The sequence below is a fragment of the Podarcis cretensis genome (assembly GCF_951804945.1).
Source record: "Podarcis cretensis genome assembly, chromosome: 9".
NCBI classification, from domain to species: domain Eukaryota; kingdom Metazoa; phylum Chordata; class Lepidosauria; order Squamata; family Lacertidae; genus Podarcis; species Podarcis cretensis.
In genome coordinates this window covers 5675905-5699877 of record NC_137178.1, presented here as the reverse complement: position 1 = coordinate 5699877, position 23973 = coordinate 5675905, and the positions used below count along the sequence as shown (strand labels likewise).

Genomic DNA, 23973 nt, shown 5'->3' with positions numbered 1-23973 from the left:
ACGACTACTCAGTGCGCCCGAGCTTCGGGATGCCGGCAGCTCTCCGCAAGCCGTGGGAGCCCGGCGGGAACTCCCGCGGGCTCCGCAGGCTTGTAGATAGCTTCCTGAAGTCTGGAGAGCGAGAGGGGTCGGTGCGCACCGACCCCTCTTGCTCTCGAGGCTTCAGCGAAAGCCTGCATTCGCCCCATAGGACGCACACACATTTCCCCTTCATTTTTGGAGGGGAAAAAGTGTGTCCTATAGGGCGAAAAATACGGTACTTAACACTTGTACAGTCGTACTTTGGTCATCGAACGGGATCCGTTCTGTGAGTCTGTTCGGCTTCCAAAATGTTCGCAGACCAAGGCACGGCTTCAGATTGGCTGATTGGACCCAGAAACAATGCTAACAGCCGAAACAGACATTCGGCTTCCCTAAAAAAATGTTCACAAACCAAAACACTTACTTCTGGGTTTGCGGCGTTCGGGAGCCAAAACGTCCGAGTACCAAAGCATTCGACAACCAAGGTACAACTGCACTGGGATAGTTAGTGGGAAGCATTGAAATATATACACTATTAACTGTGTATATGTGTGTGTGTGTGTGGTACTCATCCTCATTTGACCTCCACAACTACCTTTTGAGGTAGATTAGGCAGAGAGGCAGTGGCTGGTCCAAAGTGGAGATCTGAACCCCAGTCTCCCAAGGTCCTAGTCCAGCACTCTAACCATTACACCTCGCTGCCTCTCTCTAGAGCAGCCTTGCCCAACCTGGTGCCCTCCGGATGTTTCGGTCTACAGCTCCCATCGGTCCCCGTCAGCCATGCCCTCTCAATTTTCCTCTCTGCAAGTGGGCCTTGCACTTGGCAGCAGTTAAATCTGGGGCTGAATGTCTAATATGACTGATGGGGTGGAGACCCACTGGGGTCAGAATCTGTGTTTGAAATTAGCCAGGCGCCAGGCGCGTTTTTGCGACTGCCGCGGATCTGACTGCGACCATGTTGTGATCCCTGGATGACTGACATCTCTATCTGGCTGGCTCCTCCAGCTTTTTAAAACTGGTAAGTAGAAGATCTTATATATTGCCTCCATCTCTCCCCTTTTTCTCCAGGGAGTACATCGTTCACACCCACTCCTCAGCTAATCCCTGCAAGGACCCTGCGAGGTCGGTTAGAGTGTCGGACTAGGACCTGGGAGCCACCAGGTTTCAAATCCCCACTCGGCCACAAAGCTCACTGGGATTAAATGGGGTAGGGGGAGAACCATCTGTTCCACTGTGAGCTCCTTGGAGAAAAAGCTGGGATGTACCTGAAGGAGCGTCTCCACCCCCATCATTCAGCCCGGACACTGAGCTCCAGCGCCGAGGGCCTCCTGGTGGTTCCCTCCTTGCGAGAAGCCAAGCTACAGGGAACCAGGCAGAGGGCCTTCTCGGTAGTGGCACCCGCCCTGTGGAACGCCCTCCCATCAGATGTCAAAGAGAGAAATAACTACCAAACTTTTAGAAGACATCTGAAGGCAGCCCTGTTTAGGGAAGCTTTTAATGCTTAATAAGTTATTGTATTTTGTTGGAAGCCCCCCAGAGTGGCTGAGGAAACCCAGCCAGATGGGCAGGGTATAAATAATATGTTGTTGTTGTTGTTGTTGTTGTTGTTGAACCATAGAACTGTAGAGTTGGAAGGGACCCCCAGATTCATCTAGTCCAATCCACTGCAATGTAGGAATCTTTTGCCCAACGTGGGGCTCGAACTTGTGAACCTGAGATGCTCAGCCAACTGAACTATCATATAAATACTGGGCATCTGGAAATCTGACATTGTTGCTGGTTTCTTTGTAACTGATAGTATGAGCTGTTTGACAGTGGAACAGACACCCACAAGAGATGGTGACCTCTCCTTCCTTGGAGGTTTCTAAGCAGAGGTTGGATGGCCGTCTGTCATGGATGATCTGGTTGAGATTCCTGCATTTCAGGGGGTTGGGCTAGATGTCCCTTGGGGTCCCTTCCCACTCTACAAATTCCATCTTTCCATGATTTTAACTGGAAACCTGTCTTTTGTTTTTTACGCTCTTTTAACATTATCTGTAACCCTTATTTTTCTTGGAAATGCAACAGAAAGAAATGCGCTCTCCCATTTACAATAAGAACGGTCTACGAATCCTGATTTAAACACACATATTTGCGGAGGCGGCCCATATGTCCAAACAAGATTGTTGATTCTAAGACATATGTTCAAATGTAGCATCGTGTGTGGAATAGAATTCAAATGTGGAATATATAATATGATTGCTGGATTTTGGCTCAGGTTGTACCCATTCTTGCCCTGGTGCCTTCGAGTAAAGGGTGGGTTATAGACCCTTTTAATTAATTAATATGGCGACTTCTGGAGAAGGAAATATATTTTTTTTGTTGTTTAGTCGTGTCCGACTTTTCGTGACCCCATGGACCAGAGCACGCCAGGCACTCCTGTCTTCCATTGCCTCCTGCAGTTTGGTCAAACTCATGCTGGTAGCTTCGAGAACACTATCCAACCATCTCGTCCTCCGTCATCCCCTTCTCCTTGCACCCTCCATCTTTCTCAACATCAGGGTATTTTCCAGAGAGTCTTCTCTTCTCATGAGGTGGCCAAAGTATTGGAGCCTCAGCTTCAGGATCTGTCCTTCCAGTGAGCACTCAGGGCTGATTTCCTTCAGAATGGAGAGGTTTGATCTTCTTGCAGTCCATGGGACTCTCAAGAGTCTCCTCCAGCAACATAATTCAAAAGCATCAATTCTTCGGGAATCAGCCTTCTTTATGGTCCAGCTCTCACTTCCATACATCACTACTGGGAAAACCATAGCTTTAACTATCCAGTGGTACCTCGGGTTACATACACTTCAGGTTACATACACTTTAGGTTACAGACTCCGCTAACCCAGAAATAGTACCTCGGGTTAAGAACTTAGCTTCAGGATGAGAACAGAAATCGTGGTCTGGTGGTGCGGCGGCGGCAGCAGCAGGAGGCCCAATTAGCTAAAGTGGTGTTTCAAGTTAAGAACAGTTTCAGGTTAAGAACGGACCTCCGGAACAAATTAAGTACTTAACCCAAGGTACCACTGTATGGACCTTTGTCGGCAAGGTGATGTCTCTGCTTTTTAAGATGGTGCCTAGGTTTGTCATCGCAGGCGCCTTTTAATTTCATGACTGTTGTCACCATCTGCAGTGATCATGGAACCCAAGAAAGTAAAATCAGAGATCAATTCCTTGCAAGAAGGTTTGAGGGGAGAAGGGAAAAGCAGCCCCCCCTTTCTTTTCCATTGACTGCAAAAAAAAAATAATATTCACATTCTGCAACAGGGAACACCAACCTGATCAAAGCTGGAGTTGTTCAGTAAAGACGGGAAAACACTCAGCACATGATGTGAGGCAAAATCAGTTTTGTTACACTTCCAGGGGTGAGCCAAGAAGAGGAAACCAGCGCTTCTAGGCTCAGTTTAGGTAGGAGAGCATTTGGCTCTGAATGAGGGCATAGTTCACGGGCAGAGCATCTGGTAGAGAAGGTCTCCGGTTTGATCCCCAGGCAAGGCTGGGAGAAATTCTGAAGAGCAGCTGTCAGTCAGTGCAGACAGTAATATGCCGGATGACAGATATTCCTCACAAAGCTGCAAAACTATCAAACCGCTCAAAAAAACGGCACACAATTGGCCTGACCTGCCAATTTCGCGTTCCTAGGATGGCAACCTTCACCCGCTCCCTATAGAGTTTGACTCGAGTTCAAGTCTTCCTGCCACACACCTACAGCAATGCACCGCCGCCCCATCTCAGCCTCAGTTTCCCCTCTGTAATAGGAGCCTAGGACGGATCTCTCTCTCAAACACACAAGCACACACATATACACCGGGAGGCTGTGCACAGAACACAGCGCCTGCAGAACGAATTTTAAAAGGCAGAGAGCGCAGAAACGGGTATAATGATGCAAAGTGGAAAATTAATCTCACCCCCCACCGGCAGAGATGGGGAGGGGATTCTCCAGCAGCTGAGCGCTTCGCAGGCAAAAACATCCACCCACACACACACCGTGTGTCTGGAGTGGAAACAGGTTGCTGCTTAAACCGGCTTCATAGGAGCTGCTGCTCAGCTCCAGCCAACGCTAGGGACAAGCGCCACAACAACAACAACAACCAAGCGAGCCCAGGCAAAGGTGTCCGCGATCCGGGGCTCTTTTTCGGAGCAAGCCTGCCTCCCTGAGAAAAGTCCAAAGGGGGGGGGAATGTCTCCCCGCCACTGAACGGACTGGGCAGCTGTCGAAAGCAACCAGGAAGCAGCTACGCTTGTTTTTAAATTTTTTATTTCGCTCTCTCCTCTCCCATCCTCCCTATCTTGGCCGGCGTTCCCTTACAGGTGTCACCAAGAAGCAAAGGCCGGCTAGTTTTCCGCCCCCAAAAAACAACAACAACTCTGGAGGAAGGAACTACAGGGAGACAGAAAACCCACCAAGCCAACTGCCCCTCTTTTTGGCAGCGGACGATAGTGAGTTTTCACAATTGCGAATTTGATCGGGAAGGGACAGGCGACTGTCAAAGCCATGGGGACGCACTGGTCTCCTTTTCCCGCTTTTAAAGGGAATTTTACCGGGTATCAAGTCTACTCATGGAAACTCAGAAAAGCAGGTCCATGGTTTCTGATGGGGAACAAGGCAGCAAATCACCTGGTTGGCCTTTGTGGAGGATGGAATGCAAGACTGGATGAATCCCTGAAATGCATTCTGATCTGAAGTATAATTATTCCTATCAGAAAGGGTGTCTCTGCCGCCCTGAATGTGCAGCTGCCATCATCCCTGACCAGTGGACTAGGCTAGGTGGAGTTCGTGGGAATTAAATGTTTCATTTCACTTTTCAATTGTATACCGCCTTTCTTACTATGCCCAAGGCGATACACAGCTACAAAATATACAACGAAGAACACATGCCTTATAATAATCAGATCCAATACAAAAACTTTAAAATGGAACGACGTATATTGAATAAAGTCCTATTCAAGAATAAGAGTCCGGCAACATCCCCAGAGCCACAGGCTCCGCTACATAAAAACTCAAAAGCCACGCTTTGAAAAGTACCTGGCAAGTTGCATTGTCCTAGGAGGAACACCTGAGATTCTTAGCTATCTCAGCTTTGTGTGTTCTGCTGTTTTGTTTTTAAAAAGGCTCTAGCCTTCATGCTTCCAAACAGGGTTTTTAAAAAAAGAAATGTGATCATCTGTGCCACACAACCTCTGCACACTTTTTCCCACCGCGGTGTTCACACTATGATCCCAGACAAGCATCCTATGCAATCGTCATAAAATCAGAGAGCTAATCCCATGTCTTCTGTTGACTCAAAGGCTAGGCTGTGGAAGCCCAGGGGATAAAATCCTCAGGAGGAAGGATCTGGGTGGGAGAGGCTCCTTGGTTGGGTCGTCTTAGCCTCACAGTACCCTGTCCATGAAATGGGAACAATAATATGAGCCGACTAGGAATAAATAAGGAGGATGCAGCAGCTTGCAGATTTTTAATTGCTACGTAAATTTTGCATGGGCCACAATCTGGTAGGATCCTCGCCTGCACATAAGCTACTAAAAACTGTAAGATCTGAGATCATTCAGGTCCTAAGGGGGGAACTGATTTAACACGCTACATTTAAACTGTGAGCAACAGCAGAAATGGTGTTATCCAAACCCCTCAGGATCACACAGGGGTAACAAGATGATATAGATTATTCACAGTATAGCCGTCCTACAAGCCATCCTGTTGAACGAGCATTTTTCATTTCCCTGATGAAGAAATGTGTATAATTCCCACCCCCCAATAAATGAATAAAAGCACAAGAACCTGCCACAACATTAAAAAAAACACCTTCACACTGATTCTAAGATAGGGCACAGGTGCGCCTGCAGCAACAGGTTGTCTGAAGATCCCCACTTAAAACTAAATTAACAACAGAATTCAAGGCAGATGTTGATCTTCATCTGCAATAGCCAAAGGAACACCAACAAATCCAAAACATGCTGAATTTTGGACCAAAGGAAAAAAGAAAAAAGGATGGTGTTGCAAAACCATTTGAGATAAGAAATTCATGTCCCTAGATGTGTGTGAGGCAGAAGAAAGTAATAAAACAGAAAGGGAGATAAATAACAACAACGACAAGAAGAAGACACCTTGATCCAAACTTGATCCAAACTTGTGGCCATTTCAACTCAGAGGAAACTATTAAGCCACAAAACGAAGATGTATTAGCAGGGATTTGGGAAAGAATCAATCTGGCCGCAATGCTGTGGGAGAGCTAAATAAGCAAAAAGCATCAGAGACTAGACAATGTGAGTATTCCCACTGTACTTCATAAAACTGGGAGAGGGGTGGACATTATTTCCAGAGAAGCTGTGTCCTAATACTGGCAAGCTGTGTACAGACAGAAGCGTGAGGAGGAAGATCTCGGGACTACCGGAACTTTAACGCCACCAGGGAAGTGGGGAGTGGCAGCCAGGGTGAAACCCAAAATCTATCCATCAATCCATCCATAGATAAATGTGAACACACACACACACCCCATGAACAAACAGATAAACTCCCTCGCCACGGATCTCGAGAAAGAACTCTGAATTTCTATGCTGGAAATCCAGGTAAGGCAGAATCTTCAGATTCTTGCCCATCAAAACACAAGTCGTACCTTTCCGGGGAGGTGGGGACCCTAAATGGCTAGGCACTTCTGAATTTTCATTCATCTCATACATAACACTGTGCAGATTAATTAGCCAAGCTGCACAGCTGCAAAGCCACAGGGAGCAGATATTTCAGCATTGGACGGGCACTTTACATACAGTTGGCCGATCAATTAATCCCATGATCCATGGTGATGGGTCCCCCCCCCCTTTATTCTACACGTCACCCTGGGCAGGATCAACAGTGTGCAAAAATCTGTGCTGTTAGGATGTATTAGTTGAGAACACACAGACACACACACACCTTGGTTTATTTCCTTACGCAGCGAACACAAGCAACCTTGTTTTAATAACCCTGATACATTTCCTTTTCGTTCAGCACCCGGATAGGAATCGACCCAGATGTTTCATTATTAAGGCAGAATGGCTCGTAAGGAAAAACAACAAAGTATCACCTTACTCTCTGCAATTAAATATTTAAAAAGCTGGCGGATTAAGAGTTCGCTGAATCACCTGTTGAAGGGGACGCATCGCCCAGCAACAGCAGCGCCCAAATCGAAGGCAGGAGATTGTGTGTTTATTCTCAGAGAGAGAAAGAACTTACCTAGGCTGCAACTTTAAAGGGAGATGCTGTAGAGCCAAAAGGCAAGACTGGTCTCTCTCCCCTTTGCAGATCTCCTTCCCCTTAAAGGCTCCAGCCAGCAACACTTGTTCCTCCGGTGACAGTTTGCACCCAGGTGGCCAGGCAAGGGAGTAGCTCGTGGTCCCAGCCGTGGCTTCAATATTAATATCAATCAAGCCTGGGCATCTCTTCTCCTCCCCCCCCAACCAACTCGATTCCAATTGGAGAGCGGCGGATGGGTGGGAAAAAGAGAATGGACCCGTCAGATTGCAGAAAGGCAAGCCTCAAATCCAGTTTAGAGAGAGGCAGAGAGATGATGCCTCGTCCACAGAGGTCTTTAGAAAACGGCTTCCCAAGCCAAAAGGTGCCAGGAGGATTCGCGAAGCTAATTCCTTGCAAATTTGCATTCCGTGGCACAGCAGATTAGTCCGGGAACCTGGACTCTCCCTCCTTCCCTAGACGACACTGCTTGCCTCTGCACTTTGCTGGATCTCAACATTTTTTTCCCTGCCTCTGCTGGTCTATAGGAAGAAAAGGGGGGGGGATTGAACAATTAAAGCAACCCTGCACATTTCAGCCAGTGCTTTTAGGTTGGATACCCAGCAAAGCTGGCTGTTTTCTCCTTTAAAAAGCCTTGCAAAATGCAGGAACTGAGAGAGGTATGGTACCCAGAGGAGGGCAGCAGCAGGAGAAAGGGGGTGGGCAAGGCTGCGGCTCGAGGGCAAAAAGCAGGAGCTCGCTGCCAGTTCTGCTTGCCCACGTTTATAACCTGCCATCTGGGGAAGAGGGGATGGCGCAGAAGAGGACAGCGAGAAACCACCTTGTGTGCAACGAACGGCCTCCCCGCCGATGCTTCCACACCTGGAAGCATCTCTCAGATCCAAGGGGAAGCTATGAGCCACTGGGAGGCAGTAAAGCAAAGGGGAAGGTTGCAAAAAATGGCAGCCCCTGTCTGCCTCGGGGTTCAGCAGCAGAGGAGCAAAGAGCTGGGGCTCGATTCACACAACCACACAGCTCAGGTCACGCCCACTCCTTGCATTTAAAGCACTCCTGCGTCCCTTTAACAGCCACGGTTTTCTTTCCCCATCTTGCAAAGGATCTTGGGAGCTGTAGTTTGCTTAGGGTGCCGACCTCCCACAGAGCAGCAGTTCTCAGGATCCTCAACAAACTACAGCCTCCAGGATCCCCCACAACTGTTAAAGCGGTATCAAAGTGCTTTGAATGCCTGGTGCAGATGCAACTGCGATGGGAGGGCACCTGTTTTTTGTGGGAAAGGTCCCAGGTATAGTCCTGCTACCAGATTCTCCTGGTCTGGCTGAGAACGGTCCCTACCTAAAACCCAGGATTGTGGCTGCCAGTCTCTGCAGTCAAAATGAGCTAGACAGGACAATGAGATGCCCTGGTATAAAGCAAATTTTTAACGGGGCCTTCTCAGTGGTGGCTCCCAGACTTTAGAACTTCCTTCCTAGGCAGGCTAGACTGGCTCCATCCTTGTTCTCCTTTCGCTGGCAGGTAGAGACTGTTTTATTCCAGCCAGATTTGGGGGGGTCTGCTCCCCCCTTTTTTTTAAGGAACGGGATTTTAAATAGTGCTGGCTGCACTGCTTTTCCTATCAGCCTTTTAATAGATCTGTTTATCTATTGCTTTATTCAATTACCATTTAAGTATTATTTAAAATACGTTTTTAGCCTTCTGCCTTTTACCCACGTTGTTTTAATTTGTGTAAAGCGCTTGGACTCCCGGTCTGGGGGATTGTAGAATATAAATCAATCATAGGATTGTAGAATTGTTAGAGTTGAAAGGCACCCCCCAGGTCATCTAGTCCAACCCCCTGCATTGCAGAAACTAGATCACACATGACAGATGGCCATACAGCCTCTGCTTTAAAAACCTCCAAGGAAGGAGAGAGGCCACAAATATAACAGCAACTGCAATAAATCAGTAACTCATTAGATTATTAATCTCAGGGTTGTTGGGCAAAAGATTCCTGCATGGCAGAGGGTTGGACTAGATGACCCCTGTGGTCTTTTTCAACTCTACAATTTTACGGTTTTGTATAATAATAATAATAATAATAATAATAATGTGTCTCAGTAGTAGAGGATCTGCTTTGCCTGTAGGTGGTCCCAGGTTGAACTGGAAACTTATGTTGTGGACAGCCCTGAGATCTACGGATGAAGGGCGGTATACAAATTTAATTAAAAATAAAAATTAAAACAACTCTCAGCACTTCCAGACAGGCCTGTGAAAGGCTGCTGTCTAAAACCCCAAACAGCTGCCAGCTGTTGCTCATAATCCTGAGCTCAATGGACCAAGAGTGTGACTCACAGGATAGCTCAGCATGTTAGAGTATGGTGCTGAGAATGGCAAGGTTGCAGGTTCGATCCCCGTATAGGACAGCCGCATATTCCTGCAATGCAGGGGGTTGGACTACTAGATGATTCTCAGGTTCCCGTCCGATTCAATAATTCTATGGCTTGCTTAAAAGGCAGCTCCTTTAGTTCCTATGCCCAACAACCCCTTTCCCCTTTATTGCCGATTTACGCAGAAGGGTTGCACAGTCGTACCTTGGAAGTCAAACAGAATCCGTTCCAAAAGTCCGTTTGACTTCCAAAACGTTCGAAAACCCAATCGCGGCTTCTGATTGGCTGCAGGAAGCTCCTTCAGCCAATCAGAAGCCACGGAAGCCCTGTCGGAGGTTCAGCTTCCCAAAATAGTTTGCAAACCGGAACAGTCACTTCCGGGTTTGCTGTTTTCGGGAGCCGAAACGTTTGGGAACTAAGATGTTCCATAACCAAGGTACGACTGCGCCTAGTTTACAGAGGTGGCAAGGCATTCTGCACATGCTCAAGGAACTATATACTGGAGTATGGAGTCTTGGGACCCGAAAGCAGAATAATAGGGGATTAAGCCCCAAAGAAAATCACTGATCGGAAGGAGTCAGTGTTTGCTTTAATGTTATTCCAGAAAAAGTAGAGCAGAGCAGAATGGGGGTGGAGTAGACATGATACCAGGCTAAATAGGTCATATATGTATATATGTGTGTGTATCTCACATATCTGCATTAGAAGCATAAACCAGAGAGGAATTTCAGCTTACTTCCCCATGGCATAGCATTCCTTGCTTCTGTGTTTACTTAAACTCTATACTCCTTTCCCATATAGATGGATAGCTATTCAATGTTTTCTTTGGGGGGGGGGGGGATGTAAAGGCAACACTATAATTCCTAGGCGGTTCTGAGCACTTTTCCCTAGGCTGGCTGTAAGGCGCTGGAGGATTAACAAATCATCTCCAACCCTGATTGGTTTATTTACGGGCTTTTCTGTTTTCCCAAACTGGACGCATAACCACGCAAACACATCCAAAACTGGAACTTCAGGTTGAAAAAGTAACCCGCCGCATTCCATCGCTCCTTCCGCAAGAAATTTACAAGAAATCCGAACTTGGGAGCTTAATTATGCCCCGGCCTTAGGCAAAAACCATCGGACTCTCTCCATCACTCAGCCCAGCACAGGTATGTATAGACAAACTAGGGAGAGAGAGGCTGCTATTTTTATACCTCTGGGTACAAGCAGAAGATAAGCAATGCCGCTTAAATCAGCGTCCGTGGAGACACCCATAAGCCCATCCCCTGTGCCCCGTAAGAACGCCATGAAATTCCAAACATGAATTGCACATTTGTTCAAAACCCAATTAAAGCCAGTTTAATTAATTCAACAAAAATTGGTCCAGGGACACCAGCTTTTCAAAGTCTGAGAGTCACTTTACACTTCAGCGGCCCCCTGCCACCTCTTAGCACAAACACATCCCCAGTAATTCCCCCCAGGGGGCAGTAGCGGACAATTCTGGGAACCGCTTCTCTACAACGTGGGGGTATGGGGTGCCCAAATTTGACAGCGTTAGTCCTCAACCCTTCACTTTCAAACCCCGTTGAACTAGACTAGGAAGGTTTAACAGCAGCTATTATTAGCCACAAGGATAGCTAAATGGAGACTCCAGATTCAATGGCAGTGTATCTGTAGGTGTCACTTGCTGGGGAATAGGCAAACAGGGGAGGACAGATGTCCGCATGGCCTGCTTGAAGGAACATCTGGGAACATCTGGGTGGGTGCTGTGGGAAGCAGGGTGTTTGACTAGACCTGAGAGGGGGCATCTGTAGTCCCTTGGAAGTTGCTGGAAGACCATTCCCATCATCCCACAACTATTGATGTTGCATGATGGGACTGATGGGGAGTCCATCCTGATGGACCTTCCTTGCCCAGATCCAGCAGAGTTCTCACGTTCGAGAGATGGAGGCACCAGAAACGGAAGCATTTCCGAAGCCAAACAAATGTGGTGCTTATTAGGAAGCTACAGGAGGAATTCTTCCAGAGGCAGGAGCAACACGCAACAGTGTAAAGAGGGGAGCAGATTCATTTCACACACACCAAAAGAGAAGAACGGTGCCTGCACATTTTGCTGGAATTGGGACGGAAGGAAACTGGGAATTTGGGGGGGTTATGGTTCATCTCGAAGGAGAGGATTCCCTAATTTCCCCTGCAGTGGATGCTCACATGGGAATTGCTTTGAATCAAAGAATCATAGAATTATAGAGTTGGAAGGGCTTCCAAGGGCCATATAGTCTTACCCCCTGAAATGCATTGCAGGGGTTGGACTGGATGACCCTCATGGGTCCCTATTCCCACCCTCCATCTTCAGGTTGGTAGCAATGCAGACAAATACCAAGATATCATATTTGCTTAGGGTGAGGAAGAGTTCTGGAGAACTCAGAGGAGTAGCTCCCTACTTCCTCTTCCTGTTTGCTTTCATCCTGACTGATCCTCTCTTTCCAATTATACTCAGATGCATCTCTACCGCCGAGACCACATAACACTGTTCCTGAAAGTTCTTTATTGGCTCCCATTACGTTTCTGAGCACAATTCAAAGTGTTGGTGCTGACCTTTAAAGCCCTAAACGGCCTTGGCCCAGTAGACCTGAAAGAGCATCTCCACCCCCATCATTCTGCCCAGACACTGAGGTCCAGCGTCGAGGGCCTTCTGCCGGTTCCCTCACTGCAAGAAGTGAGGTTACAGGGAACCAGGCAGAGGGGCTTCTCAGTGGTGGCACCCACCCTGTGGAATGCCTTCCCAGCAGATGTCAAAGCAATAAACAACTATTTTACTTTTAAAAGACAACTGAAGGCAGCCCTGTTTAGGGAAGTTTTTAATGCCTGACGTTGTATTGTTTTTAATACTCGGTTGTAAGCCGCCAGAGTGGCTGGGGAAACCCAGCCAGATGGGCGGGGTATTAAAAATCATCATCATCATCATCATCATCATCATCATCTGCAAGGTCTGAATGCTTGTCATCTAGAGTCCAAACGGCAAAGTCACATTTCAATTGGCTTTTGGTCATTAGGAGTTTGTAGGAGTAAACGCCTTCTGTTACTTCGCCATCCTGGTGCCCTCCAGCTTCTCTGGACTACAATTCCCATCATACCTAACTGCTGAGCATGTGCTGGCAGGAGCTGAAGGGAGTTGTGCTCCACAACACCTGGCGGAAACCAGGTTGGCAAAGGCAGAGACAAGATGTCCTTTCTAAGCTGGCAGGAACAAGCCAGCAGTAAATCACACTGTGTAACTCTTCATTAGCAAAAACAGGATCTGCACAGGAGTGTCAGGCCTAATGAGCACAGCAACTCATCTCCGGCTGGTCTTGCCCCCATGAAGCAGTTGCTGAGATAGAAGGTCCCTTCTTCCTCACAGCTGCCTAGGTCCCCCTCTTCCCCAGGGCTTTTCCCAAGCAATCGGAGACTACACCTGCATGAAGCCAACCTCTCCTCTGCCTTGTTCATGCCTCTCCTGGTTCTGGGAGACCAAGAGGGAGAGGAGCTGGTCATAGCAAGAGGGGGAGACACCCCTGTGTCATCTCTGCCTCTTGGTCTCCCTTCCCTCCTGCTTCCGATTCTGTACTTCTCTCTGCCACCAACTCCCCCCACTCACAAAGCCCTGTTCCCTCCTCATCTTCTGACACCTCCTCTTCCCAGTTTTTTCCCTCTGACCCCCAACATCACCCCACCACCAATCCCTGGGCTCTGAGCCTTCTCCCTTTGGGGTTTTTCTCCAACTGGTTCCTCCCACCATTCCTTTGCATCCAACCAGCATGTCATTAGCTTTAAAAGTATGGAAGGGAGACCCAGGGCCCTCCAGACTCCCAGCTGCCATCACCCCTGGCTCTTGTATTACAGGACCGCCTCTCCTGGTCTGCCCCACAGAGGACCTTAAGGTGCATGAAAAACCATAGTTTAGAGGTCCCGGGCCCTAAGGAAGTCAGACTATCCTCCACCAGGGCCAGGGCCTTCTCAGTGGTGGCTCCGACCTGGTAGAATGCTCTGTCCCATGAGACTAAGGCCCTTCATGATTTAACCTCCTTCCGTCGGGCCTATAAGACAGAGCTATTCCACCTGGCCTTTAATTTGAATTCAGCCTGATCTTTTATTTCCCTTCTCTCCCCCCCTCCCCTTTTATGGAAATCACCCACTCTGAGACCCCACAGCTAATTCTCCCCCGGCCTCCTCACTGGCCCAAGCAGGACCAATTCAGCCAGCTAGCCCTGGAGATTATCTAATGCTTATTAGATGGATTTCCCCTAAATTGATTTCTGAACTTTGAATTCTATGATTATTCATGGTTTTTTCCCCTGTATTTTATGCTGCTTTTACAATTAAGTGTTTTACCGTATTTTTCGCCCCATAGGGCACACCGGCCCATAGGGCGCACCAAATTTTTTGGTGGGGAAATAAAAGGGAAAAAATTTATTCCCCCCCCCCCAGGCACTCCCGCGGGCTCCCAAGGCTTGCAGATAGCTTCCTGAAGCCTGGAGAGTGAGAGGGGTCGGTGTGCACCGACCCCTCTCGCTCTCCAAGCTTCAGCGAAAGCCTGCATTCGCCCCATAGGACGCACACACATTTCCCCTTCATTTTTGGAGGGGTAAAAGTGAGTCCTATAGGGCGAAAAATACGGTAAATTTGCTGTTAGCCACCCTGAGCCTGGTTTTTGATGACAGCTGGAGCCCAACAGGTTGCCCCTCCCTGCCGAAAAGTGCTCCTAAGCATCCAACAGTCCAGGGGTGATGGATGGATCCAATAGGCTATAGGCCAAGCAGCAGGCAGCTGTGATTTTGCCAGCCATGCCCAGGGCCTGAAAACTTGATGGTGCAATCAAAGCCAAGAGGATAACTAGCCTGGCTGGCAAGCACCTTCTAGAATATACATGCCAGGGCTGGACAGAAGTCCAAGTGAATAAATGCATTCTGCAGAAAGCAGCTGGGGGCCACAAAGACATGCACTGCCCTGTTTTCCTCCCATGGCAACGCGGAGTTGCAACGGGAACAAGCAGCCAGCCTGAATGATGCTCCTCTGTGCTTCGCCACCAGCAGCTCCTCTAAGCCATGTTGGAAAGCGAGGAGAATATGCAAAACAGCAAAAGCCGAGCAGGAAAAGGCCAAACCCCACCTTCCCGTGCCAGGAATCGATAAGGCAAGTTTCAATATTCAAGTAGCAGCAGCAGCAATACTCCAGCCTCTTCCAGGAACAACTTGGACGGTGTATTTGCTGACAGTGCGCTCACATTGCTGTGTGCAATGGGAGTAAGATCTCCAGCATTTCCAGAGAATGGTTTCTGAAATGCTGGGGTGTTGTGGGGGGGGGGGGCTGCTTACTTTCACCTTCTTCCCCCCACCTAGTTTTGAAAGGATTCTGGATGTAAGAGCTAAAACGCTCCTGCATGCGGAAGACTCTACACACACACATACACAACCCAGCAGTGACACAACTTAAAAATGTCTCTCTGCTGCTTTGCACAGATTCTGGCTTCAGCTGCTGTTCAAAGCCTTCAATGGTCAGAGCTCCCAACCACAGCACTTCATGGACTGGTTGGATGCAGAGGAATGGTGGGAGGAACCAGCTGGGGAACCACCAAGGGGAAAAGGCTCAGAGCCCGGGATGGTGGTGGGATGAGGAGTGGTCAAAAGGAGATGACTGGGAAGACGAGGTGTTGGAAGCCAACAGATCTTCATGAGCTGGGAGAGTCTGTGGCAGAAAGAAGACCAGAATCGGAGGCAGAAGCTGAAGCAGAAGAGAGGGGAGGCCGAGAGGTAGAGAAGAGTCTGGCTGGTGCAGAGTCACAGGTGTCTCTCCTTCCTGCTGCAACAAGTTCCCCTCCCTCCTGTTTTCCCAGAACCAGAAGAGGCATGACGAGGGTGGAGTAGTTACCTTCATGCAGGCATAGTCTCAGATTGCTTGGGGAAAGCCCTGGAGAGGAGGGGACTTAAGACAGCTGTGGAGGATGCAGGGATCTTCTGTTAGCAATTTCACTTCTCCGATGCTGATTTGTGATGGGTGTAAATCACATGCCTGTCTGAGAAAAGTGTGGGAAACGGAAGACAGTCTTATCTCTTCCACTGTATAGTATGTACTTTGTAATGTACTTTTACTTGTGCCTGTTGTTTTCTCAGAACTGGAGAGCATGGACGCCATTATGCTTTTGTCTGTACATAGCGTGTAAATAAATAGTAATTAGCTCTACGATGCCTCACGCTTCTTGCTGTGTTATGCCAGGCGTGTTAGTGTGCATATACCATCTGGTATATGTCGCTGAGCGTACTGGAAGAGAAGGGAGATGCCTTTTCCAGAGCTGCGCATACCCCAGGGTGTTTTCCAGCATCTTCATTCTCAGAAACTGCTTCATGGAAGCAAGACCTACCCGAGATGACCTACTGTGCTCATTAGGCCTGACACTCAGCCAAGTCTGAGAAGATTGTGTTTTTGCTAATGAAGAGTTAACTGCAACTGCGATCAGTGTTATTTACTGCCGGCAGGCTCCTGTGACACAGCCTGAGTGACAGCTCAAGGATGATACCCCATTTCGGCAGGGACTTAATTTCTTCTTTGTTGTGCAGCGCTGAGGACATGTTGGACGGCCTTTAGATGGGTGGTGGGGAACCTGTAGTCTGCGAGCCAAATTAGGCCTCTCCCCGCCCCCCCCCGCCCGCAAAATCTGGTCAAGCCAAGTCCACCAGCCATACTACGTTTTATATGCGACATCAGGTGTAGAGCAGGTAGAGCAAGCAGGAGCTTTGCAGGCACCTTATTAGCTGATTGTTAGGGCTTGCAAAGCACAGGGCTCACGACATCATTGTCAGCGGGCCCATCTGTCAAACCCAACCTGCAGAGGGTTGGGGAGGTAAGGCCAGATCCATTGCCTAAACCCAGTCCCCTACTGTGCTCTGGATATTGTCGGACCCCAACTCCCATCACCCCTGACCACTGGCTATGCCAGGCAGGGGCTGGTGGGAGATGGAGTCCATCAACATCTGGAGAGCAGCAGGTTCCCCATCCCTAGCTTAAAAGGTAAAGGGACCCCTGACCATTAGGTCCAGTCGTGGCCAACTCTGGGGTTGCGGCGCTCATCTTGCTTTACTGGCCGAGGGAGCCGGCGTACAGCTTCCAGGTCATGTGGCCAGCATGACTAAGCCACTTCTGGCGAACCAGAGCAGCGCACGGAAACGCTATTTACCTTCCCGCCAGAGCGGCACCTATTTATCTACTTGCACTTTTTGTGCTTTTGAACTGCTAGGTGGGCAGTAGCAGGGACCAAGCAACAGGAGCTCACCCCGTTGCGGGGATTCGAACCACCAACCTTCTGATCAGCAAGTCCTAGGCTCTGTGGTTTAACCCACAGCACCACCTGTGTCCCTTCATCCCTAGTTTAGGATGATCTTAAGCCTAATGGTGATTTGGGAAATTCTTCTGCAGAAAGTCTGAAGGGACTGGCTTGGGCAAATCACACTGGGGACACAACAAGAAAATGCACCAAGGCACGGACTTGAAAAAGAATACATCTTGAAATTGTTTTGTGAAAGAATCCCCAAAGCTACACATTTTTGTCGCAGACAGAGTGCTTTAGACAAGAAATCCGATTGCGTAGGAACATCATGACGCCGTGTCATCTCAACACACGAAAAGGCTGTTAAGACATAACTTGGGGGAGAACAAGCAGACACAAGCTGAGGTTCTGCATGCCTTCCTCCAATTAGACACAGGGATTTGGCATAACCTCAGTATGTGACAAACCAGTTTGCCATTCCATCCCGAATCTGGCAATCCGGGATTGAAAAACAAAGCTGATTCCATGAGTGCAAGGACTTCCAGCCAGGCAATGGAACATTTCTGCCCTCTCCTTTCCCTATGTCTCCCTGCTCTAAATCCCCTCCAAAGGGATTGGGGGGAAATCCAAAACAAATTTAGGGAGCGTGAAGGCTGAGGATAGGATAGGGAAATTCCACACAGCTCTAAGTCCTCACACTAGCAGAACTGTTTAACTAGATGCCGTCCATGGTTTGGAGGCAAGCTTTGGCTGACTGGGTTTGGACACAACAGGAAACCATGGTTGGCTGCAAACTGTGATGCAGGATTTCAAAGTTTCATATTGAAATATTACAGGAATATGAAATTTCTGTATTACAGGAAATAAGCAAATACGATTTCAATCTTTAAAACTTATTCTCTTAGGTCTTTTGATAACTTCCCCACTTTCTATATGCGAGCTGCAATTTCTGCAGGACCAACCATGGTACTTGAGAACCATGGGTGGTAGTCAACTAGCTTTTACTCAGAGTAGACCATAATCAATGACCATAATTAGGCTAGGCGCATTAATTTCAATGGGGACAACTTTGAGTAACACGTGAGCCTTGCAGGATGTCTTCAGGAGAAGAAAAGGCTCATAAAGAAGAAATTTGGCTGAAACCACCTTCAAATTTCAATCTCTCCCTTTATAGACACATCAGCTTCTCAAACCACAAGCCTTGTGCCCTACCAGTTCTGGAGCTTCTACTTAAATGATGACACCTCTCTTTTGTAGGCTCCTTGCATCCATTTATTAAAAGCTTTGCACTCCAATTTTCCAAAAGCATCCCACATAAAACCCTACCACAGTAATGTATGTTTTAAACCCACATACCCTGCGCCCCCCTTTTCGCACCAAATATCCTGCCCACTGAAAGTCGACTGAAGCAATACAGTGGTACCTCAGGTTACATACGCTTCAGGTTACATACGCTTCAGGTTACAGACTCCGCTAACCCAGAAATAATACCTCGGTTTAAGAACTTTGCTTCAGGAGGAGAACAGAAATCATGCTCTGGCGGTGCGGCAGCAGCAGGAGGCCCCATTAGCTAAAGTGGTACCTCAGGTTAAGAACACTTTCAGTTTAAGAACAGACCTCTGGAACGAATTAAGTACTTAACCTGAGGTAGCACTGTAATGCCCTGCAGATGTTCTAGAGCTGGGGTAGAAAACACATGGCTCTCCAGATGTTGTTAGACGCCAATTCCCGCTGGCCAAAGTTTCAGGGATGCTGGAAGCTGCCAGCCCAGAAACATTGGGGGGGGGGTGCACAAGTTTAAGAAGATGCTGAGGAGCATCTCACAGAAGCAACAAACTTCTGACCATGTTTAAACAGGGCGACGACTGATATAAGCATGTCGTTTTGCGGTTCAAACCCATGATCTGGAAGAGAAAGCCCCTTTCCTCCGGCACTCGCAATGTGTCTTCTCAATAATAATAATAATAATAATAATAATAATTTATTTATACCCCGCCCACCTGGCTGAGCTTCCCCAGCCACTCTGGGCAGCTTCCAACAAAATATTTAAATACAGTACAGTGGTACCTCGGGATGCGAATGGGATCCGTTCCGGAGCCCTGTTCTCATCCTGAATAGAGCGTAAGATGCGTCTGCGTGTCTGCACATGTCGCGTTTTGCTGCTTCTGCGCATGCGCGTGACGTCATTTTGAGCGTCTGCGCATGCGCGAGCGGCGAAACCCGGAATTAACGAGCTCCGTTACTTCCGGGTTGCCGCGGAGCGTAACTTGAAAACACTCAACCTGAAGCACATTCAACCCGAGGTATGACAGTAATGCATCAAACATTAAAAGTTTCCCTAAACAGGGCTGCCCTCAGACGTCTTCTCAAAGCACCCTCAACAGGTGAGGAGCTGAAGACACCTGGGCTGGCAACATCCGGCTTGGCAACTTGCACACGGGGCCCCCACAATTCGCTCGTGAGCCTCGCAGTCAGCTTTGGGGCAGCCCGTGCCCAGTTAGACAACATTCCTTACGTCGCAATATCCCAGTTGCGAAACAGAAAGTGCCTCACAGCTTCTGAGCATCCTTGTTCTGACAACTCAGTCTCCCTACAATGCAGCGCCATGGCTTCAGTGCTCACAGGGAGCGTCTGTCTGTTTACGTGGTGCCCGCAACGAACTCTTGAGGCAATTGGCACATGCCACTTCTCAGATGCTCCCGGACCCTCCCAAAGAAAAGCAAATGGTTCCATCCTGGACGGCACTTAGCCGCAGGCAGAAATCCAGACCTTCCTGTTCCAAACGCAGCAGGAACAGCCAACGGGGGAATGCCACAACATGTCGCGCACTGCCCATCTTGACAAAGAACATTGCCTTTCCCTCCTGCCAAAATGTTTAGGGCTACAGTTCCCAGCAGCCTCTGACACAACAGCCACGCTGGCTGGGAGTCCAAAATATCTGCAAGGTGTCACAACATTATGATGGAAGATTGGGAAAAATTATGGGAAACGGATTTAAAATTTACAGACTGTTCCCTGTTGAAGGAGAATTACATGAAGATGATGTACAGATGGTATGCGACACCAGTGCAGTTAGGGAAAATTTATAAAACTAGTTCAAATATATGTTGGAAGTGTAAGGCAAAGGAGGGGACGTTTTATCATATGTGGTGGGACTGCAATGTAATTTTAAAAAATTGGGAAATGATATATAATGAATTGAAGAAAATGTTCCATCTCACATTTGTTAAAAAAAACCTGAAGCATTTTTGTTAGGGATTGTAGGGAAAGACCTGCCAAAAAAGCTGAAAAGCATCTTCATGTATGCGACAACGGCCGCGAGAGTCTTAATAGGACAAGGATGGAAGACTGAAAAAACTTCAACTAAAGAATCATGGCAAGAAAAACTGGTGGACTATGCAGAACTGGCAAAATCGACACATAAGCTACAGGACAAGGATAACTGTGATTTTAAAGATGAGTGGGAACCCTCTACAAGACATTTGAAGATGCAACAAAGTGAATTGGACTCCTTGGCAGGTTTTGAATATACACTCACAAACTTTTTATTGATAATAATAAGTCATATAATTTAAGGATCTATACAACTTTGTAAGATGCAGAGAACAGCATTTACAGAGAAACCAAAGACTGGAACTGAGGGAAGTCAGGGGGGTTGTGGGGTTGTGGGGGAGGGAGGAAAAATGGGGGGGGGGATAAAGGATGATATGTTTTTGGATAATATGTTTTGTTTAAATTTTCAATAAAATTATTTTTAAAAAAATATATATATCTGCAAGGTGCTTCCTACCAGAGAGGAATGGCAAACCAAGCTGATGGACTATGATATACGGTAATAGTTAAGAGTCTGGAAGAAGATGTGGTTTTAAATGTTTAAAATGGGACTCCAGGGGAAGTCCTGAGATTTGGAGGAATCTGAGTTAAAGAAAACCTATAAAAATACTTTTGTTAAAAAACCAGAAGCATTTTTACTGGGTATAGTGGGGGAAGAGATACCAAAAGGAGATAAAGAAAACTGTTTATGTATGCAACAACTGCAGCAAGAATTATTTTAGCCCAAAAATGGAAGCAACAAGAAGTCCCAACGAAAGAAGAGTGGCAGACGAAGATGATGGACTTTGCAGAACTGGTGAAGCTGACAGGAAAAATCCGAAACCAGAATGACCAAGCATTCCAAAAAGATTGGAGTAAATTTATACAATATCTGAAGGACTATTGCGAGCAATTCACAACACCAGCGGGGTTGTAAAAAGACATAATGACAACTGCTCTTCCCTTTTTATATTTTTTTAAAAATTGTGACATTTTGAAGGAGTGAAATGTAAATTGGAAAATGTATAAATGATGTGAGATAAAGGTTAACTTTGAAGGCGGAAAGGAGGGGAGTCAACAAGCTCTTAAGAGCTAAAGAAGTAAAATGCATAGTGATGATGTGTTTAAATTTTATATAATGGAAAATTAATAAAAATTAATTTTAAAAAAGAGTCAGAGGAATCTCTGTATATGGATACGTATTTGAATTTTTTATAACTTTGTATTGGAAAATCAAATAAAAACGATTTCAAAACAAACAAATGAAAATCTGCAAGGTGCCACCAAGCTAGAAATTCCCCAGGCGCGTTTTGCAAATGGCACAGGTCCAATTGAGACGATATGGAGATCTCTGAATGCCGGACTGGTGAATGACATCTCCATCTGGCTGGCCCCTCCGGCTTTCTTAAGCAGGTCAACAAAATAGCTTACCTATTGAATGTAAAGGTAAAGGTAAAGGGACCCCTGACCATTAGGTCCAGTCGTGGCCGACTCTGGGGTTGCAACGCTCATCTCGCTTTACTGGCCGAGGGAGCCATGTACAGCTTCTGGGTCATGTGGCCAGCATGGCTGAGCCGCTTCTGGCAAACCAGAGCAGCGCACGGAAACGCCGTTTACCTTCCCACTGGAGCGGTACCTATTTATCTACTTGCACTTTGACGTGCTTTTGAACTGCTAGGTTGACAGGAGCTGGGACCGCGCAACGGGAGCTCACCCCGTCACGGGGATTCGAACCGCCAACCTTCTGATCGGCAAGTCCTAGGCTCGGTGGTTTAACCAACCCACAGCGCCACCCGCGTCCATTACCTATTGAATGTACATCCCACCTTTTTCTCCATGGAGTATATGGTTCACCCCCCCTCCTTGGTTAATCCCTACAATGACCCTGTGAGGTAGGTTAGGAGGCTATGACTGGTCCAAGGTCATTGCCGAGTGGGAATTTGAACCCTGATCTCCCACGTCCTAGTCCGACACTCTAACCACTAAACCACACTGGCTTCCCAGAGTACTTCTGCTATGGGGCAGCTATATAAATTAGGTAGGTAGATAAAATATGGGGAAAGCAAAATGTCACTTAGAGAAGGACCTGAAATCTTTTCTTTGTGAATTTGTTTCATTCAGGATCAGTGGCGTAGCGTGGGGGTGCAGGGGGGGCCGGCCGCACCGGGCGCAACATCTGGGGGTTAGGGTTAGGGGGCACAAATCCACGGGTTAGGGGGCGCAAATTACTTGCCTTGCCCCGGGTGCTGACAACCCACGCTATGCCACTGTTCTGGATTCTTTTATTTGATGTTTTAATGTCTTCCAAACCGCATTGAGATTTTTTTCATTTAAAATAGAAAGCAGTATAGAAATGAAATGAGTACAGTAATAATAATAATAATAATAATAAATTCAATTGTGGGGGAAATGGCACCTAAACATTCCATTGTTGCGACCTAGGTTTAAGGTTCGTGCTGGAGGAGACTCTTGAGAGTCCCATGGACTGCAAGAAGATCAAACCTCTCCATTCTGAAGGAAATCAGCCCTGAGTGCTCACTGGAAGGACAGATCCTGATGCTGAGGCTCCAATACTTTGGCCACCTCATGAGAAGAGAAGACTCCCTGGGAAAGACCCTGATGTTGGGAAAGATGGAGGGCACAAGGAGAAGGGGACGACGGAGGACGAGATGGTGGGACAAGCATGAGTCTGACCAAACTGTGGGGGGCAGTGGAAGACAGGAGTGCCTGGCGTGCTCTGGTCCACAGGGTCACGAAGAGTTGGACACGACTAAACGACTAAATGACGACAAGGTTTAAGGTCCCAATTGGGAATTAGCTTATATATCTGGGTTTCTAATGCTGGTACCAAGTCAGAAAAGGCTAAGATAGAGCTACACCAGTTTCTTCTGCAGAAACGAAAGTGATCAGGATCTGAAACTGAGGCACTTCCTCATATTGTCAGTCGAGGCACTTGCAGAGTCACAGAATTGTAGAGACGGAAGAGACTCAAAGGGTTATCCAGTCAAGACCCCCCCCCCAAAAAAAAACAGGAATCACATTTGTTCTTGCACTGTATGCAAGAATCTCCAGCTAGCAGAAGGCCCACGGCTCTCATGCAACTTGTATTTGGGAGCCCATTGTTCCCATTTCACAGATGGAAAACTGAAGCTCTGAAAAAGGTCAAGTTAGCTAACCAGACATTCATCCCCCCCTGCTTGTGTAATAAGCAGCCAAACTATGTTTGGGCCACGCCTTTGTTATCCATCTAATTAAAGGGCGGAAAACTTCTCTGGAATGATGTGTTATTTCAGACAATAGCAAGACAACAACTCGGGCTGTTGCTTCCCCCTCTGCAACCAAATCCCTGACAAGGAAACTGCCCTCTAAAAAAAAAAAAAAAAGGTGTTCCTTGGTTGACAGAGACGCTTGTTTTGAAAATTGCCATTTGCCGTATATTATAGCCAGCGCTAACTCCGCTCAAACTTATTGGACTTATTGGACAGCCCAACAGGGAGATTTCAAGCATTTGCAACTTTTGTTTTGCAATTTTGAACGGAAACCAGCAAAAGAAACCAGGCAAGTATAGATCTGTCCCTGTGGCACCGAAACATCTGAAGCCGCAGATCCCTGGCCCTCCAGGCATATGGATGTGAGGAACAGCCTCACACATCATTTTTGCAAGTGACAAGAATGAAGAATGAAACGTTCTGCAATATGCAAAAGTATGCAATGATCTTGTGCTGGGGTTTTTTGGGCGGGGAGAGACA

The 23973-nt window shown here is 47.4% G+C and overlaps 1 protein-coding gene across 6 annotated transcripts in view; it reads right to left on the bottom strand.

Annotated features, from left to right (window-relative positions):
• Positions 1-23973, bottom strand: part of SLC4A11 (solute carrier family 4 member 11) — a 249849-nt gene that overhangs the window by 149910 nt on the left and 75966 nt on the right. Inside the window, exon 1 of one of the 6 annotated variants that reach the window (XM_079990780.1) lies at positions 7250-7724. The exons of the other annotated variants lie outside the window; for them this stretch is intronic. The gene's annotated coding sequence lies outside the window, so the exon portion shown is untranslated. Of the gene's footprint in view, positions 1-7249; positions 7725-23973 lie in introns of those variants that run through there. 6 annotated transcript variants of the gene reach the window in all.